The 17,622-nt window shown below is 51.2% G+C and overlaps 1 long non-coding RNA gene and 3 other non-coding genes across 4 annotated transcripts; 1 reads left to right on the top strand and 3 right to left on the bottom strand.

The window, feature by feature from the left end:
* Positions 1–585: 585 nt before the first annotated feature.
* TRNAS-GCU (transfer RNA serine (anticodon GCU)) lies at positions 586–667 on the bottom strand. Its single transcript has one exon. It is a non-coding gene; the product is annotated as a tRNA-Ser (tRNA).
* A 5,064-nt stretch (positions 668–5,731) lies between these two features.
* On the bottom strand, positions 5,732–5,803 carry TRNAQ-UUG (transfer RNA glutamine (anticodon UUG)). The gene has a single exon. It is a non-coding gene; the product is annotated as a tRNA-Gln (tRNA).
* Positions 5,804–11,814: 6,011 nt separating this feature from the next.
* On the bottom strand, positions 11,815–11,887 carry TRNAT-AGU (transfer RNA threonine (anticodon AGU)). Its single transcript has one exon. It is a non-coding gene; the product is annotated as a tRNA-Thr (tRNA).
* A 4,276-nt stretch (positions 11,888–16,163) lies between these two features.
* Positions 16,164–17,216, top strand: LOC137157453 (uncharacterized). The gene is made up of 2 exons (XR_010921123.1): positions 16,164–16,303; positions 16,710–17,216. It is a non-coding gene; the product is annotated as an uncharacterized lncRNA (long non-coding RNA).
* Positions 17,217–17,622: the final 406 nt, after the last annotated feature.

Here is a 17,622-nt window from a genome sequence, read left to right as displayed (position 1 = left end):
GTGACTTCTTATAGCCTTCCATAAAAAACCTTCACCTAATTATCTCTCTCATTATCATATATGCTAATTAATTCCATTCTTACCATGATAATTGGGGTCATCAGAACAACATCTGGTGATAGGAGGGGTGCAGTAAAAGTATGCCCCTTGGCAATAAAACAGTGTACCCCAGACGTTCCAGGATAACTTCTTGTTCCCATCACCGTTCTCTATGTGCAGCTGCAAGCCATACAGTATCTGTATTTTGTCTTGTTATGTGCCGTGCTGTGCAGAAACTGAGACAGCTCTAAGGTTATTCAGTCTCTGCCAACTGGAAGGTGTCATGCTACAGGGGTCAGAACAGCCAAGCAAGCAACTGAAGCTATGCTAAGCCTGTGGGACAGTGGTCAAGCAACTCAAATTGTACTGGGCCTCCAACAATCTCCACATTCGGAGGGCTTTTAAGACTGTCTCCTATGACCTTCACAGAAGCAAACTAAGGAAATATAGGGGTTTTTAGGGGGTATTTATTTGGAAGCCATGTGAGATGCCTGTCACTGCATGAAAATGGTTGTTTGGAATACACTGGAGAAAAATGAATGCCTTCGATGAGGATGGGATTTGAACCCATGCGTGCAAAGCACAATGGATTAGCAGTCCATCACCTTAACCACTCGGCCACCTCATCTTACTTATTGGACTGTTGGGGAGAGCAAAGAGAAATCTAGGACCAGCACACATGGGGACAAAAAGGACTTTTAGTATATTTTAGGGTAAGCAGAGCCTGAATGAGGTCTCCCTTCACACCTAGTGAAGAGTGAGGGGGGAAAGACTTCAGGAACAGGCTATGTTTGTGTTGTCACACCGACTCTGCCTCGGTACACAGCATAGTGGAGCTGACACAAACACAGTGTAATCATGCTCCAGAGAGAAGGGAAAGCAGCAGGAATTCTTGCTGTTTCACCACGGACACACCTACACAACTGCCCAGCAGTGAGCATGTTGTGAAAACTGGTCTGGCCAAAGAACCGGAAATGATCATTCAGTGAAAACAGAGCCATAGTGCAGTGAGAAACACACAGGACACCAGTAGCTGTCACTGAGTGGTTAAGGTGCTGCACTAAATATCCATTGGGGTCTTCCTGCGCCCATTCAAATCCTGCCAGCTATGGAATGGCAGGAGTTCTGACTCTTGCAGTTTTAGCACCTCAGCATCCTTGGTGCTAACTGGAGCCAGGTCTGGTCTTGCTCTCAGGCTAAGTCTCTGCTTAAACTGCTACAGCGGGACCGCACTTCAGAGTAGACATGCTCTACAGTGCTGGGACGGGTGATCCTCTCACTATAGGTAATCCACCTTCCTGAGAGGCGGCAGCTAGGTAGCAGAAGTATTCTTCAATTGACCTGGCACGGCCTACACCGGAGGTTAGGTCAGCTTCACTCTGTTGCCAGGGGTGTGGATGTTTCACACCCCAAAAGACGTAGCTAGGTCGATGTAAGTTCACAGTGTAGATGAGCCCTTAGATCCCTCTCAGTATTTCAGTTTGTGCATGGACCTTGGAGGGTAAAACATCAACTCACTTATACTGGCAAAAATTTTCTCACAGTCATGGTATTGTTATTACAAACCCCAATTTGGGGACTTACTTTCCAGGTGGACAGGGATGGGGGGATAGTAGGTGCTGGTGCGATTATTCAGGAACATTTAGGTCCACTGATCCATTAGTGCAGCATAATCCAGATGGCAGAGTATAGATGTTTATTATCCAGTCATATGCTGCTGTGTTATATTACAGGATTGCATACATTCCCAACACAATACTCCCTACCCCATATACATTACTCCTAAATGCCCTCCCCTTGCAACAGGCCATTGATCCTGCTCCTCCATAGTCATAAGAGAGGGACACATCCACACATCTCCTCTGGATATACAATTGCTTAACTTAATGGTAGTCCAATTCACAGCATTCCAGCCTCCTTTCCTATCTCCCAGGGGTTCCCAATGCACACCTCCTTTTCTTGTTACTCCCATACGGCTTAGGGGACAACCTTAGCTGTGTTGCCTTCTCACAGCATCATGGTAACTATTACACAAGTGCTGGCCACACAAGTTGGGGATGTTATTTTCCAGGTGGACAGGGATGTTTTTGCAAATGGGGATACATAGGGTGGGAGGCCATTGTTCTGACCAAGCCCATTGACATTCATTAACATTGTTACCTGAGCATTTTGTATGCCATTGTCCCCATGTTAGCCAAGCCATCCATCATGACCATTCAGTTAACTGCAGGTTCATTGTTATCCTGGCAATGGCCAATAGTTACTGTGCCATTAATTTATTGATTTGTTGTTGAAATTTTACATTTTGCCAAGTGTTTGGTTACCCACTCGTCCCCCAGACTGCACACACACTCCCCTTTTCCGGTGACGGTTCCAGGTACGACCCAGACCCACCAATCAAATTGTTGTGTCAATCCTTGTATGTATACATTACAGTTGGGATGAATTTGGTCCACCCACCATTCTTTTGGGTGTAGCACCCATGTAATAGATTGAAAGGACACATTGAAAAGCACTGACTGCACACTGGCTCCCACACGTTTGCTCGTCAGGGAATATTCTCAGCTCCAGGCTGCGGCCAATTTCAATTCGGGTTTTTTCCAACTTGGCATCCATATTACCTGTAGGGTTACATTCTGCACAATGGTGACATCATTATACACCCAGTGTCCCAAAGGGGACTTTACGCCCAGTGTAATATGTCCATAACAATCACACCTTTGGGGACTATCCATGGAAGTACCATTGTGGTTACACGGGGTGACATCACACCTCATTGTAGGGTGCCATTTCCAAAGAGCGCTCATACACTCCAGCAGACCAGAGGGTTACATTCTTTGGACCCTTTGTGACAAACCACATGGCTGGATAACTGAGCCTCCCACTATCGCTAATCATGGCAGTGCCCAGGGAATACCATGCAATATCTCCGGATAAATTTGATATTCTCCACTGGCTTGGGATTTCCCCATCTAATCCATAAACCATATACCGGCACTGCCAAATTCCTGTTGGAGGATTGATGGTACATCTTTCTATGGGAAAGTTTTCACAGTCCTCATTTGCTTCATTACCACAAGTTGAAGATGTAGCAGTCCACGTGTCTCCTCTTTTTGACACTGCACATCATGGGATTTGAGTCAAATTTATAACTGTAACGGTTGTGATTAGCAGCAATGATCATTCCATCCAGGGCCAGGGAATCCCCATTTTTACCTTTGTGGGTGAAGCCAAGCAACACTAGCTGTCTGTGTTTGCTTAATATCCCTTGCACTGCTCCAATTCCTTTTACACAACTGCACCCAGATTCCCATTTTGTACCTTCGGAGACAGTTAAATTTTAATGGAAATCCCTTATTCCCTTTTTTATAATTTTGACCAATACTTAAGTAGTCAAATGATTCCAGTCAGATTGTGTCTTTGCCCGCTGCCCGCTTCAGTTATTTACAATTAATTGTTTACAGACAATTCTTTCAGGAAAAGGGCCCGTTTCCCTTCAGAATAGCTGTAAAGGCTCCTGGGCACAAAAACATGGTAGCAGCCACTACCTCACCCCTTTGTGTAATTTGTTTAACTATCAGGGTTCCATGCAATGTGACTGGACCAAATTATACATAGATTTACCTTTCCCCAGTTTTTTTTAAACACAATACACAAAAATGTTAGTACCAAGACAAACAACACAGAACATAAAGCACAAAACACAATCTTTGTTCCAATATTAGACCCATGGTTTTGCTCTTCAGCGGTTTTGCTGGTGCAAGCTTTTCCTGAAGTTCTGAAAGACAAAAATAATTCTTTTCTACTGCCTTTGGGGGGGGGGGGGGGGGGGGGGGGGGGGCAGATTATTGCTTAAAATAGCCCTTCCTTTTAATATTTTTTTTGCTGATTTGAGGCAAAACAGAGGAATTACCTCCATTTTTCTTGTGTTTTTGTTCTATGAGCAGGCCAAGTTTATAATCTTTTCTACCTTACCTTCTTGGAGGGTTGAACTCTGAGCCTTTTTTGTTTCAACTAGTTTGTTTGCTGCCCACATATGTCCATTTTTGCAGCTCCTTTGTGCTATTTTGTCACCACAAAAAAAAAAAAAAAAGATCTGGACTCTCCCATTTCTCCTGTTTCTGGCTGCCTCTCCCACAGCTACAGCTTTGGTCTTCAAAAGATGTTGATACAGCATGGAAGCACCCAAAGGGTTAAATGATAATAAAACCAATTATTCTGAAAACTACAGGGCAGGATTTTACAAACCAAGAGTGTTGGTTTAGCTCCTTAAAACCTTACAGATTGACACAATATATTTGCACACACAAATTCTCCCTTGCACTGCTCTAATGATTTTCACACAGCTGTACACAAATTACATTCCCTTTTACACATTTGGAGGCAGTTAAATTTAAACTGAACCCTCCCTTTTCCCTTCAGTGATTCCAACCAAATCATCCACATTCAAATAATCTCAGTCAGGAATCACAGACCATGCCCTTGGGAAAAGGGCCCATCCTTCCTTCAGGATGGCTGCAAAGAAACCAAGAATTCTTCTCTCACAACACCTTCAACAACCTTCAACTATTTAATTCCCCTCAACTTTTGTAATACTAATTTCTACAAAAGCTACATTTATCTCTTCTCTTTTTCTTCAAATCACTTACTTTTGCACACAAGTTACCATATCTTAGCTCCATTTTATTATTCTTTGCTGCCAGAGCTTTCACTGGCAACATGGTTTTGTCATTTTAAACCCTCCATTCTCTTATTCAGAGTGCTATGTTTATCAGCCCCTGTTTTTACTTTGCTGATTCTTATGCATTTTATTTATTTCTTAAAATGGTGCATTTTGCTTGTAAAACCGGAGCCACCAAATACAATCTATGAAACACAGCTGCCTTGGTCTGTGCATTATCAAAAAAACAAACAAAAACTTTTAACTTCAAAGTGTATCCAAAGTTCCCTCCATTAAAATTTTGGAAAAACAAAAGTGCAAAAGCTCTTGGTTCGCTGACAGAAGCAGAAGTCCAGAGTCAAGGAGCAGGCAATACTATGGGTTTATCGGGGTAATCAGGAAAGAATCCCAGTTCTTCACACCAGTAATTTTTCTTCTTCCCACCTTACTTCCTGTTTGACCTCAGTTTTTAAAGTGTAAGTTAACCACTCATTTTCTTAAAAATATTACAAGATAATTCTTTAACCAGTCCTAACAGATTGTAACAGAATTCTCTAACCAGTCGTACCGCACCACCTTAACTGATTACAGTTAGTTATAGGACAGACAGAAACCATCAAAGAATCAGACAGAAATAATCAGAACAGTGGGTGCCACAATGGCCAAACAATATGAAGTGTAGATTCTACAAGCACAGCTGTTGACAAGTGGTTAAAAACAAGACAGAATGCTATCAAAGATTGCCTCTGCTGCTTTGGGTTTTGCTTAAAACTGCAAGGCCTCAGATTTCACAGTGAGAGAAGGCATTCAGGTAGGGTGATTTTGATTCTTTATCTGGATGCATTAGACTGTATCACCTATCTAAACAATCTGGTATTACAGGCTTGTTTTAGTGTCATTGGTTTGTGATGGACCAAAGACCTGGCTGCAGAGGGCCTGAATAACCCAGCAGGAGGTAAAAACACACACTTGTACAAAGGGACTTGGAAACCTGGACACCATGGTTTCAGCATAAACCAAAGCAGCACCATGAGGTCCCACTGAGACTTGAACTCAGATTGCAGGATTCAAAGTCCTGAGTGCTGCCCATTACACCATGGGACCAACTGCCCTTAGGGTGTCTGCACACATGTGGCATGTAGCTGGCAGGCTGGCACATGGAAGTCTTTTCTTCTTCCTCTCTTGAGACTCGCTCTCCCTCCCCCACTTTACTTCTCCCATCCATTCTCTCTCCCATGTTTCATTCTCAGCACCTACACCCACAGCATTTGCCTGGAGACAGAGACTGTGTTTTCTGTTTCCACCTGTGTTGAAGTGGTCTCGATCCCTCTCCTTAAGGACTCACCAGGTGAAAAGGGACCTTTCCAGGAAATGGCCATGGCATTTGGGAATCCATCTGTTGCTCTGGACAGGATTCACTGGGGTGCTGGTGCACAAGGCAAATGCCTGACTAGGGGGCTTGAACATTGGACCCTCACATTAAGAGCTCGACGTTCTGCCAAATTAACTAGTCAGACAGCTGTTAAGCTGCTCTGACCGATCACATCACAAGAGGAACCAGGCAAGCAAAATGAGGCAAAAACATCATAGGAAACCTTCCTCTTTTCCTTCCCGGCCACTACTCAGCAGCAGAATTTCTTCTTCTTCTTCTCTGGCCTGTTACCACTTACTCTCTGCAGCTATACACCCGGACTGCCCAGCCACCTGCTACACCCCAATACCCTGATATTTAAGTCTCCCTGTCTGTGACTTCCCCTGGTGTGATCTGGATTGCTGTATTGCTGCATCTCCCCAATCCCCTACTCCCGGAGCCCTTCTTTCTCTGCTCTGCTTGGAGAAACCCCACTCCTGGGCTGTTCACACACAACCTCCAGCATGTGAGCTGCTCCCAGTGAAGTGAAGGAGTGATTCTACACAACCACTCTTTGGATTATGCAACAGAATGTCCCAGCCATTACCCCCAGTTCCACATGCAACCCGAGATACCTCCATCTTCAAATGTTCAGTTATGCCCACTGAACAGTTTAAGCTCATATAAGTTTGTCAATTAAACAAAGAAACTGATATGCACCAGCCTTGTTATTCCAAGTGGAGTGTCCAACACACTCTAACCAAACACACCACTTTCGGTAAAAGAAACAAACCAATTTCTGTGTTACAGAAGGATTTGAAGTGATTAGAAGTCAAATTATAACAAGTCAGATTAGGTGAAGAGCAACACAAGGGTTTCATTAATCAAAGGTCTTTTACAAACTCATTTTGCCCTATGCAATATATAATTCCAGCCCGGGGGATATTGAAAAGTTGAGGAGTCAGAAGATGTCGCTTTCACTTATTACCTCCTCTCCACAGTGCAGGTCAAAATCTGAAAATCTACAATTCTTTCTCCTGCACAAGACACCCCCATGTCAGGATCCTTCTAACAGAGTCTACAGTCCTGCCCATCCTTTGATCTTTGGCCCCCTGAGCCTGGCTACCCCAGACTCCCCCCAATCTTTGCTGCCTGAACCCTCCTTTCTAAACGTTAAAATCCCCATTGGGGAGGGAGAGGAGCACGATAGGCATTAGTCCCTGTGGAGCAGAACTATCTTGTGCAGCTCACTGACTGGCTGGGGGGTTGAGCTGCTCACCTGCTGCAGCTTCTCAGGGATATGATTTTGATGAATTGAAACAACAAGAAGAAAATCTGTGTTCTTCCTATCTAAGACCATTTGTCTCCTTTTGCCCTTCGTGTGAAAGTCCCTCTCTTCCCCAGTCATCAGGTCACACCTGGATTCTCTGGGCTCAGCCCCGCCTGGATTGAGAGGGCCAAGTTTCTGGAGTGACTCCAGATTGATGCTGGGGCAATTGAGATCAGATTCTGGCCCTAAGTCCAGGCCCTGTCCTGGAGTGGCTCTGGGTGAACCGAGATCTGAATCCACCCCCAATACTGACGCGCCTGGATTTGGGTGTTAATTATTAGACACTTTAGAAATTTTTCAGACTGTGTGTTTGTGTGTGTGTGTGAGAGAGACAGAGAGAGAATTTCCCTCTTTTCCTGCCAGAAAACAAACTTGTTCTGGAAACATCTCGAACGTGTCCCTCCTATTTCCCATCAGTGTTTGATCATGGCCACTGCCTTTGCCCCAGGGCACGTTTTCTGCAGCTCAGTGTTTTTCAGTGCAAAGAATTGGGAAATAATCCCAGGAGCGGCGGCATTGTTCCAGTCCCTCAATACCAAGCCACCTTCAGAACAACCCCGTTCTCCATGTTAGAAGCAGTGCTCTGAGCTGGGGTGGGTGGGTTTTCAGGGGCTACTGACATTACTCCATTTCTTCCCCCATGCTCTGGGGGTGCCCCCTGCCATCTCCTATTGCCAGGAGCTCTGTGCAACCCCACACCCCCGTTGCACCTTGCTCCATTACCAGGGGCTTTTCCTATTTTCAGTGCCTGGGCCTAGCAGAAGCCTTGTGATCTGTGGGGAGATGAGAAAACTTGGAGTGGGAGAAAGGGAGACCCCTGCACCCGCTGCCCTCTGATTAGCAGGGCCACAAGTGCCTCGACAATTCTCTGTGGATCAAAGCACTGGTTGACAGCTCCAGTTATACACTTCCAATGGAAAAACTCCTCCCCCACTCAACCTCCCAATAGTGGTTCAAGAAGGCCACATTTCTTGGGAATTTTTGCTAATTCTGGAGACCAAAACCACCGGGTCTGCAGGAAACTTGCCATGGGTTGAAGGCAACTGGCCAGGTTCAACCCTGACTGGAAATGGGGGGGAGGGTAGGACATGCTGGAGACATTTTTTGAAACAATTCTGTTTTGTGAGAGAAGGAAAAGGGAAATTTACATGCATACACACACAAACACATTCTCACACACACATGCACAAACAGACACACACAGAGACACAGAGTTTGAAAAATGTCAACCGGGATGAATAATTAACACCCAAACCCAAGCGTGTCGGGTGTGGATTCAGATCTCAGCTCACCCAGAGCCACTCCAGGGCAGAGGCTGGACTAAGGGCCAGAATCTGATCTCCGTTCTACCAGAGTCAATGCAGGTGGAGGTGAGCCCGCAGAATCCACATGTCACCTGGTGCCCGGGGAAGAGAGGGCCTTTCAGTCTCAGTATCTTCCCCATTCTCTGGAGGAATCTGAGCCAGGGGAAACACAGCTGGGGCAGTCAGAGACAGACAGCAGCTCTGGGCAATGCCCTGACCCACAGAGCACTCACAGAAGCAATGCTGCCCTATGGCATCAGCTAGAGATGCATGGCTGAGTAAGGGACAGTACGGCCGGTACTCCTGGGATCTCTCTGCAGGTTAGGGAAGGGGGCCTGTTTGGTTGGAGTGGGGTCCGGTGGGAGCCAGGACTCCTGGGATCTATCCCCAGCTCTGTGAGAAGTATGGGGTCTAGTGGTTAGAGCAGAGGTTGTGCCTAGGTCCCATTGACACTAGTCTACCAGTTGAAGACACTCTGGCAGCGGCTTGGCTTCATTTCTCATCCTCTCCATGGCCAGTTCCCTCCTGAAGTCCCTGTCATCCCTTCCTTTGAGACACGATGACATGTCTCCGGCTGCCCAGATGCCTGGGTTCCTTACTTGCCTGGAAATTTTCAGGTTGGAACCACCATTCCAGTGGGTATGTGCGGAGGTGTGGGGCCGACTGGGCGAGTGGGTGTCTCCATTGGAACAGAAGGGAAAAGATGGGGGAAGGGCTCCTATGTCACTTCTCTGAAATCCCACTCCCCATACATCACTGCAGGGAGGGAGGCTTCAGTGATCCCCCCACAAACCTCTTTTCAAGGTGGCCCCAATGGATGGCCAGCACTGGTCACTCCAGCTCATTCTAAGGTAGGTGTCCTTCCCCTGAGCCAGCTCTGGGTGTTAGATTTGAGGCATTGTGGGGAACATGGTGTTTAAATTGCATATCTGAGGTTTGTGAATGCTCCAGATTCCTGGGTTCTGTTCCTGGCTCTGGGAGGGGAGTGGAGTCTACTGGTTAGAGCTGGGAGGGATGGATGAGTAGAGCCTTACCAATGGGACAGACTGGCGAGAGGGGAGCTGGCTTCTCTCCCCTGAAAGGACAGGGATAGGATGAGGATTTAAACAACTGAGAGTTTCCACCATGTTCCCGCAGTGTCATGAGCCTGGGGAACTCCCTGCCACTGCACCTTAGCAGCCCTGACAGGGGCAGGCTCCCTGTTAAAATGGAACCTGTCTATGAAACCAGACTGTGAAGGGGAGTGAGAAAATCTGGAAGGAGGATTAACCCCTGGAGTGAAGGACTCGCACTAGAAGGGGTCAGGAAATGAGCGAGTGTTGGGCCACTGAACCCCCATCTCAGCCAATCCCCCCAAAGTGGGCAGTTTGCTCTTTAGGAAAGCCCTTGGAAACGAGGGTTTTAATCTCAGAAACGACAGAGAAAATTGCCCCCGAATGCTTTAATGTTTGGTTAAAAAAAATCCAGGGTTTAAAATGTCCTGAACCTGTCAGCTTTTCAGCCACACATTGTTCAATGGGGGTGGAGCACTAGGTGGGCTGAGGCTACACATTCACATGTTATTAGGATGCCTCTGGAGCATCCTCGGATCCCCCCTTTGTGAAGAGAAGGGGCATAGGAGTTGCCATGGCTCGGTTGCTAGGGCCGGAGGTGCCGGGCAGCAGCGTGGCCAGCTGCTGGACATGTTGCCACTGCTGCTCTTGCTGCTCGGCTCCCAGCTCTCAGATACGCTGTTGCTGCTGCTCACCAAGTAGTTGTAGCAATTGCTGCTGCAGCTCAGCGGCGTGTTGCTGCTGCTGGCTTTTCGCCCACCATTTCACTAGCTTGTCCAGGTCCATGGGGGGCTCACTTGGTGCTGGGCAAGGAACAACTTCAGTCCCCCTCGGTCTCAGGGGGCAGGCATTGCTCACAGTCTCCACCACATGGAGGAGTGGGTGGCCCTCCCTCCCTGTCAGTCCAGTGGGAGACCACATCTCCTCGTGGCCATGGACCTATCTGCAGTCGCAGGGAAATTATGAGCAGAGGAGATTAAAGGCACACAGCAAGACAGCACGGGGATTTCAGCCCAGGATCTCCTGTTTACTAAAGAGGTGCCTTAGCCAGCTTAGCCATGGTGCCTGCCCTCGGGGACCATCTGCACCTGCTCCACTTGATGCTCCGAGACAGCACCAGCACATTCCAATGCAGAAACATTTTTCATTCCTTGCAATATCTGCAGAGATCGAGCCGTCTGGCTCTGTGTGCCCAGAAAACCACAGCTGAGCTGACAGAGGGCTTTAAGGTGCTCTTCTCACTGCAGGAGCCATGATCGTACAGCGGTGAGCACTCTGCGTTGCGGTTGTAGCAAGATCGGCTCAACTCTGAGTCACAGCAACTTGTTCATCAGCTCCAGACTTGTCATTAACATCTTTTAAAGTCCTTACTGCAAGGGGTGCTCTCTCTCTCTCTCTCTCTCTCTCTCCCTCTCTCTCTCTCTCAGCACTTACAGGTTTACACCGGATGGTCTTTTTTTGCTTCTGAGAGAGAGATACTAAAAAGGGATCCCAAGAAACAAACTCGGCTCTGCAAGGAAAAACAGTCATGCCAAGTCAGGAGCTCCTGGTTACTAGGAAGTCCTTTCCAGAACCACAGCAGATGTTCACTGAGAAAGAGATGCCAAAAGAGAGATCTCTGCTGCCTACAGACATCCAGCTATCAGGAGCTCTGTGCACAGAGAGGCCCTTGTTAGTGGGAAAATGACTTTGGCAGAGAGTGACACTCTGGCCCTCAAAGTAGTGCCCTGGATCCCCATAAAATGAGGTTTCCATGACACCACCACTTGGCCTCTCTCCTCCCCCATCTCAACCCCTGGAAGATCATCTGGAAATCATAAACTAGGAACTGGGGAGATTGGTCCCAGGATGAGAGGGAATTCAGCCTGTGGATTAAGAACTGTAAACTGCCTTGAACTTCCAGTGGCATGAGAAAAGCTGTCAGCAGCCTATTCATCATCTTCAGGCTTGTGTTTTGATTGTTTCCAACACTGCTCCGCAAAGTCGACTTTTTCTGAACAGGCAATTACTTTGATTTCCAATAAAGGTCTGTTCTGTTACCTAGCAAGACTTTGGAAAACATGAGCAGAGGAAACAAAAGGCACCACTGGGAGTTGAACCCAGGATCTCCTGTTTACTAGACAAGTGCATTACCAGCTGTGCCATGGTGCCTTCTTTAATAATGGCCTTGCAACTGCTCCCCTTGATGCTCCAAATCATCACAGGACAATTCCAATGCAGAAAATTTTCCATTTCCTGCAAGACTTGCACAAATTTAGCTATTTGCTTCCGTGTGCACAGAAAACAACAGCTGAAATGACAGGGGGCTTATTAGGTGCTTCTCCTCTGCAAGTGGCCATGAATGTATAATGCTTAGTACTCTGCACTGTGCTCACAATGACCTTTCTTCAACTCTAAGTCACACCCACTTTTTCAACAGCTCCAGAATTGATGATGGGCAGTTCGGTCCAGAGTGCCCTGCAGGCGGCAGCTTCGGTCGGATCCGGGGAGAATAGAGTAGCGTACAAGGCCCGGGCCCTTCTGCGCATCTCTTCCGGATCCGTGAGTGGGGCGCGATACCCCGCCAGAAGGCAGGTGATATGCTTCCAGGCCCCTCTCCTTTTCTCCAGAATGTAGAAGAAGCGGGAGCCGCGATCCATCTCCCAAAGGGGACAGATGCGGGATCGAATGAAGGCACCCTGAGTCCAAAGGTCTCCGAGGGCCCGGAGATCCTCCTGCTTCTCCCGGCACGCTCCGTGGATAGATGCCTTTCCAGCTCTAACACCTCCCACTCCAGCTGTTCTATCCCTGCATCCCTCCGCCGGCTGGCCCCCCGAGTGTTGTTACAGCAGAAGAGCCGGGCACGCACCTTCCCCACACTCCACCAGCACCACGCTGAGGGAAAGGCGTACCTCTGCTCTCACCAGGCCAGCCAGAACTCCTGGAAAGATGCAATGGAGCCCACATCCTCCAGCAGGCTGTTGTTAAAGAGCCAGTAGGCCAAGCCCAGCCTCTCCACAGTGAGAGAGGCCATCAGGGTCACCACGTGGGCCCCAGAGAGATGATGACATGAGAGGTAGATGCAGTTCAACCGGGAGTGGCTCGACTGGTCTTCCCCCACCCAGACAAAGGTGTAGGTGATGACGGCGTGCGGGTGGTGGCCAGGAAGTGATGGTCTATGATCTCCCGGAGCATGTCCGCGGTGGTCCAGCAACGCTTGGTCCCCATGCGGTCTCATTCCTCGAGGGTGGTGATAAAGTCCCAGCCCAGGACCAAGCATTCACGAGGATCCAAGGTGCCGAGGAAGGCTGATGCCTGCTGAAAAAGCTGCACCCTCTCTGGGCCTGATGTTGGAGCATAGACGTTGACAAGGTCCAACGCCAGCCCGTCCATGCGGACCTGGAGTTGCAGCAGGTGGCCCAGCACGACCTCGGAGACTCCCAGCACCTCGGCCTGCAGGTTGGGGAAGAACAGGATGGCTATTCCGCCCTCGTGGGTGGAGAGGTGACTAAGGAACACCCTGTCCCCCCACTCCACGTACTAGCTGGCCTCGGCGGCTGGATCCGTATGGGTCCCCTGCAGGAATGCCACAGAGTATCCAGGTGCCACGCATGTCCCAGAGAAAGGCGCACAGCTCATCACGCAGCACCTTGGGCGGGGTCATCCTCCAGCTTGGCCCCTATGGCAGCCCCACGGCGGGTCGGGATGGGCAATAGCGGGGGCGGAGGAGGGAAGACAGCAGCCCCGAGTGGGCTGGGAGAGGTGAAGGCAAAGGTCGCTCCCTGGCAGCACGCAAGGGGAAAGGAGACGACTCCAGGGGAAGCAGAGGCACAGGTGGCAAGGGGAGGAGGGGATGGGTCAGGGGTGGGATGGGAGCTGGAGGAGGGGATCGGGATCAGGGAGGGTGGAGGGAGCTGGGGCAAGAGAAGGGTCAGGACTCAGAGCGGGGGAGGGGGCAGGGCCAGGATTGGGGCGGGGTCCGCGGCCAAAGCAACCAGGCCAGTGGGGTGCAGTGCCCCCTGATCGGGGCTGGGAGCTAGAGAGTCAGGCAAGGTGGAAGTGTCCATCATGGGGCCGGGCTCGGGACTCCCAGTGCCTGTGACTCTGGGCCCCAGTGCAGGCACAGCTGGGCTGGCACCCCCAGCGGGAAAGGGGGCGGCTGTCCCACAGCCGGGGAGGGGGCGCCCGGTGGCCCAGAGCCTGGCTGCTCAGCCCTGGCCATAGCCACAAGGGCTTTGTCGGTGTTGGTGGGGTGCCGCCAGTCGGCCGGGCAGAGGGGCTTCGGGGTTCCCGGGGACGGGAGCGGGGGCAGCAGCCTGGGGAAGGAGGGAGGGGAGGAGGAGAGGTGGCTGGGTGCTGCCCACATCAAGACCCTCCATGGGGGTATTGTCCACCCGCTGGCTGGCCGGGGTCAAACCCAGACCATCGATCTCATCGAACAGAGGTGGTAGGTCCCTGCCCCCTCACGAAATCCTCCCCGTGGTGGCCGCAGAAGCCGTAGCTCCGGCACCGGCGGGGGGTTCGGAGGACAAGGGGGTGGGGGGGTTTCTGATCAGGGACTCCTCGAGGAGGGGCTCCAGGAGGGAGATAGTGCGTCCCACAACTGCCACCCCGGCTTCCTCGGCCACTGCTACGTGCTGGGCTCCGGCAGGGGGGCGCAGCAGATGGCCCAGCTCCAGCAGCCTGCTTCATGGTCTTGCAGGGGTTCTCTGCCCCTTCAGTGACAAGGGGGGTGCTGGGCTCTGGCCTTGCACTTCCTACACTTGCCCTGCACGAGCACTCAGCCCTATGAGGCGGAGGGCCGGGCAGCGGGGGCAGGACCAGGGGGCAAGAGCACAGGGGCTGGGACTTGGGAAGGCAGGTGTTGGGCAGTGGAGGAAGGAGAGGCCTCCCCCCGGGCTGAGCCCCCACCAATGCCCAACAGTGACGGCCCTGGCTCCCTCCCCTCCGCAGGCCCCACCGGATTGCGCCGGGCATTGGCAGGGCCTGCCCACTAGCCCAGGCATCTCAGGGGAGGCACCCCCGGGGTCGAAGCAGAGGTCACGTCCTGTGACGGAGGAGGAGGGACGGCCACAGGGACTGGATGGCTAGGGTCACCGCCGATGGCCTGGCTGGCGCCCTCTGGGTCTCAGGGATCCTGGGACTCCTGCCTTTCCGGGCTAGGGGGCAGTCCCTCCGGACGTGCCCCATCTCCCAGCAGAGGTAGCACCGGACCTGCCCTGTTGCGTAGTGGACCCGGTATCGGGCCCCTTGATGGGGCACCAGAAACGACCCCTCAAGCGCCTCCCCGTCATGTGTCGTCAGCTGCAGCTGCACCTGCCGGCGGAAGGAGATGACGTGATGGAGGGCGGGGTCCTTGCAGCCGAGGGGAAGTGGCTGATGGTGGAGAGGGGCTTCCCCAGGGTGGAGAGGAAAGGCAGAAGGGTGGCGTTGGGGAGGAAGGGTGGGACAGAGGTGAGGACCCCCTGTACGCCCAGGTCCTCCAGGGGCTCCACGGGGACATGGAAGCCCCCCACCGCCAGGCCCGTTTCCACCGCCTCCTCAGCAGCGGCCTCAGATCCCAGGAAGTACACGGCCTTCCCCTACATCTTGGAGGCCGCCACCACGGCCGTGGGCCCCACCACCTGCGCTAGCGCCCGCATGTAAGTTTCCACATGGGGTGAGGCGGGCACCAGGAGGCATCGGACCCCGTGTTTCCTGGTGAGGGTGGGAAAGGGGCCCCAGCCCCCAGGGATGGTGCAGGAGGCGGCGGTCGGGGCAGGTGACGAGGCGGTGAGCGGGGGGGCCCGCGGCCACCTGGGCGTATGCCCTGGGATCAGTGCTACCCCCAGAGCCAGTGGAAGATACTGCAGGGGAGGGTAGAAGGGGAGGGGGCCCCACCACAGGAGACGTCGCCCTCCGGGCAGGGCCCTTGCACTTCTTTTGCCCCCCCGGCCCTTCTTACCAGCCGAAGGTGCACTCCCGGAGCAGGGAGGGCAGGAGCCGTGGCAGCAGTAGAGTCCCCGGAGCCCCTACTCAAGGCATCCACCGGCGGTGCCCTGGGACCAATGCCTGGTGGCACAGCAGTGGTGGTGAGGCCAGTCACCATGGGCGGAGGCAGATTGTCGGGGCGCGAGGGAGGGGTGGGAGCGTCGGGGAAGGGGGTCCTGGGCCCAGGCACACCCTCTCCCTCCTGGCCAGGGGGACGCAGGTCATCAGGGCCCCCAAGCACCAGGAGCAGCAGCAGCAGGGCCCCTAGGCGGAGGCGGCAGCAGCCCTCCAACAGGGGAGACCAGGGCAGGGATGTGAGCCCCAGATGCTAACGGCCCTTTTCCCTGCAGGCGTGGAGAGGTTACTGCAGGTCAATTAGAGACACCTGGACCCCATTAAGGGCTACTCCGGGTCTAGATCTACTTAAACCTGCCTCCCCAAAGGGTAGGGGGAAGAGAAGGAAGCTGTTGGAAGGTGTGCAGTGGCAGTAGAAGAGACTCCCCCAGACTAGGTGATCGTGCTTCTCCATGGCCACAGAGGCAGAGAAGGAAAATCCCCAGCCCCAGCTGGCAGAAAGGACTGATGTAGCTCTGAGCCCTGTGCAGGAGCCACAAAAAGGTACCTCCTGGGGCCCTGCCTGGAACTACCCGCCTCCTGTGGGGTCAAAGGGCGCTCCTCAGGCCTGAAATAAGCCTGGCACCCCAAACGCTCCGTGAGAGAGGCGCCGAGGGGAAAAGAGAAAAGGTTTGTCCAAGGCGGGGTAGAGTTACCTCAGGCCCTACTGCCAAAGGAGACTGTTGCTGTACCACGAGTGATCAGTAACAATCTACATGGATTTGTCAAGAAAAAATCATGTCGAATCAAACTACCGGCTTTCTTTGCCATGTTAATAAGTGTTGTGAATGGGGGAAGCAGTAGATGTGATGTAGCTCAACTTTAGAAGGGCTTTTTAGACTGTCTCACATGACTTTCATATAAGCAAACTAAGGAAATATAGGGACTTTTTGTTTTGTTTGTTTTGCAGGAAGCAGCGTTGTTGGGATTGGAAGGGAGAAGAACAAATGCAACCAATGAGAATGGAAGTCAAACCCGTTTATGTAGAGCGCAATGGATTAACAGTCCATCACCTTAACCACTCGGCCACCTCATCTGACCTGATAGGACAAGCGGGAGAACAAGGAGAAATCTAGGCCCAACAGAGGTAGGGAGAAAAGGAAGTTTTAAATATTTTGGTGTAAGCATGGTGTGAATGAGCTCTCACTTCACCTCTCGTGATGAGCTGGGGGATAAGACGTCAGCAACAGGCCGTGTTTGTGTCGACACACCTACTCTGCCTAGATACACCGCATGATGGAGCTGCTGTGCCAAACTGACCAATGAGTTTCACTGAAATATTCTCCTTTTTGTGTGAGTAAAGGGTAATGAAATGTTTTCTTTATTTGATGAATAAAGGGCAGCAGAACATACTTCTCCATCCTGACTGAGGGCCTCGGTGGATGAGATGATGTCTTTTATTGGACTGCATACAACTGATTGAGGGGACCCTAAACTGAACCTTACTCGCTAAGCAGGGGCAGGAGTGCCAAATCCCAGGGAAAGGGACAGAGGCTGGGGACAGGTGTTCCTATATGGTCGTGTGGCTGGTGCCTAAAGAGTCCTAGACATGCTTTGCTTTTTCCCCGTTCAATGTTTAAAGACAAAGCTAATTAAACTCAGTTGAGAGTTGCTGTTTCTGTTCAGTAATGATCAGAGCTGGACTGATAAGCACCTATGGGGGTTATGTCTGCGACCTGGTGTCAGGACAGTGGTGAAAGAAAATGTTAGAACAACCTGTTTGATTCTTTCTAACAGAAAAGGCAGTGCAGAGGCTGTACGGGCAGTGAGTTTCTGTGCTACCCAGTGAAATCACTAAAAGCTGAAATCACTGAAGATCTGGG

This window comes from Emydura macquarii, unplaced genomic scaffold, assembly GCF_026122565.2.
Source record: "Emydura macquarii macquarii isolate MOO-44397 ecotype Brisbane River unplaced genomic scaffold, CSIRO-AGI_Emac_v2 contig_1549, whole genome shotgun sequence".
Taxonomy (NCBI): domain Eukaryota; kingdom Metazoa; phylum Chordata; order Testudines; family Chelidae; genus Emydura; species Emydura macquarii.
The sequence above is the reverse complement of the archived record's forward strand: the minus strand, read 5'-3'. Positions and strand labels throughout refer to the sequence as shown.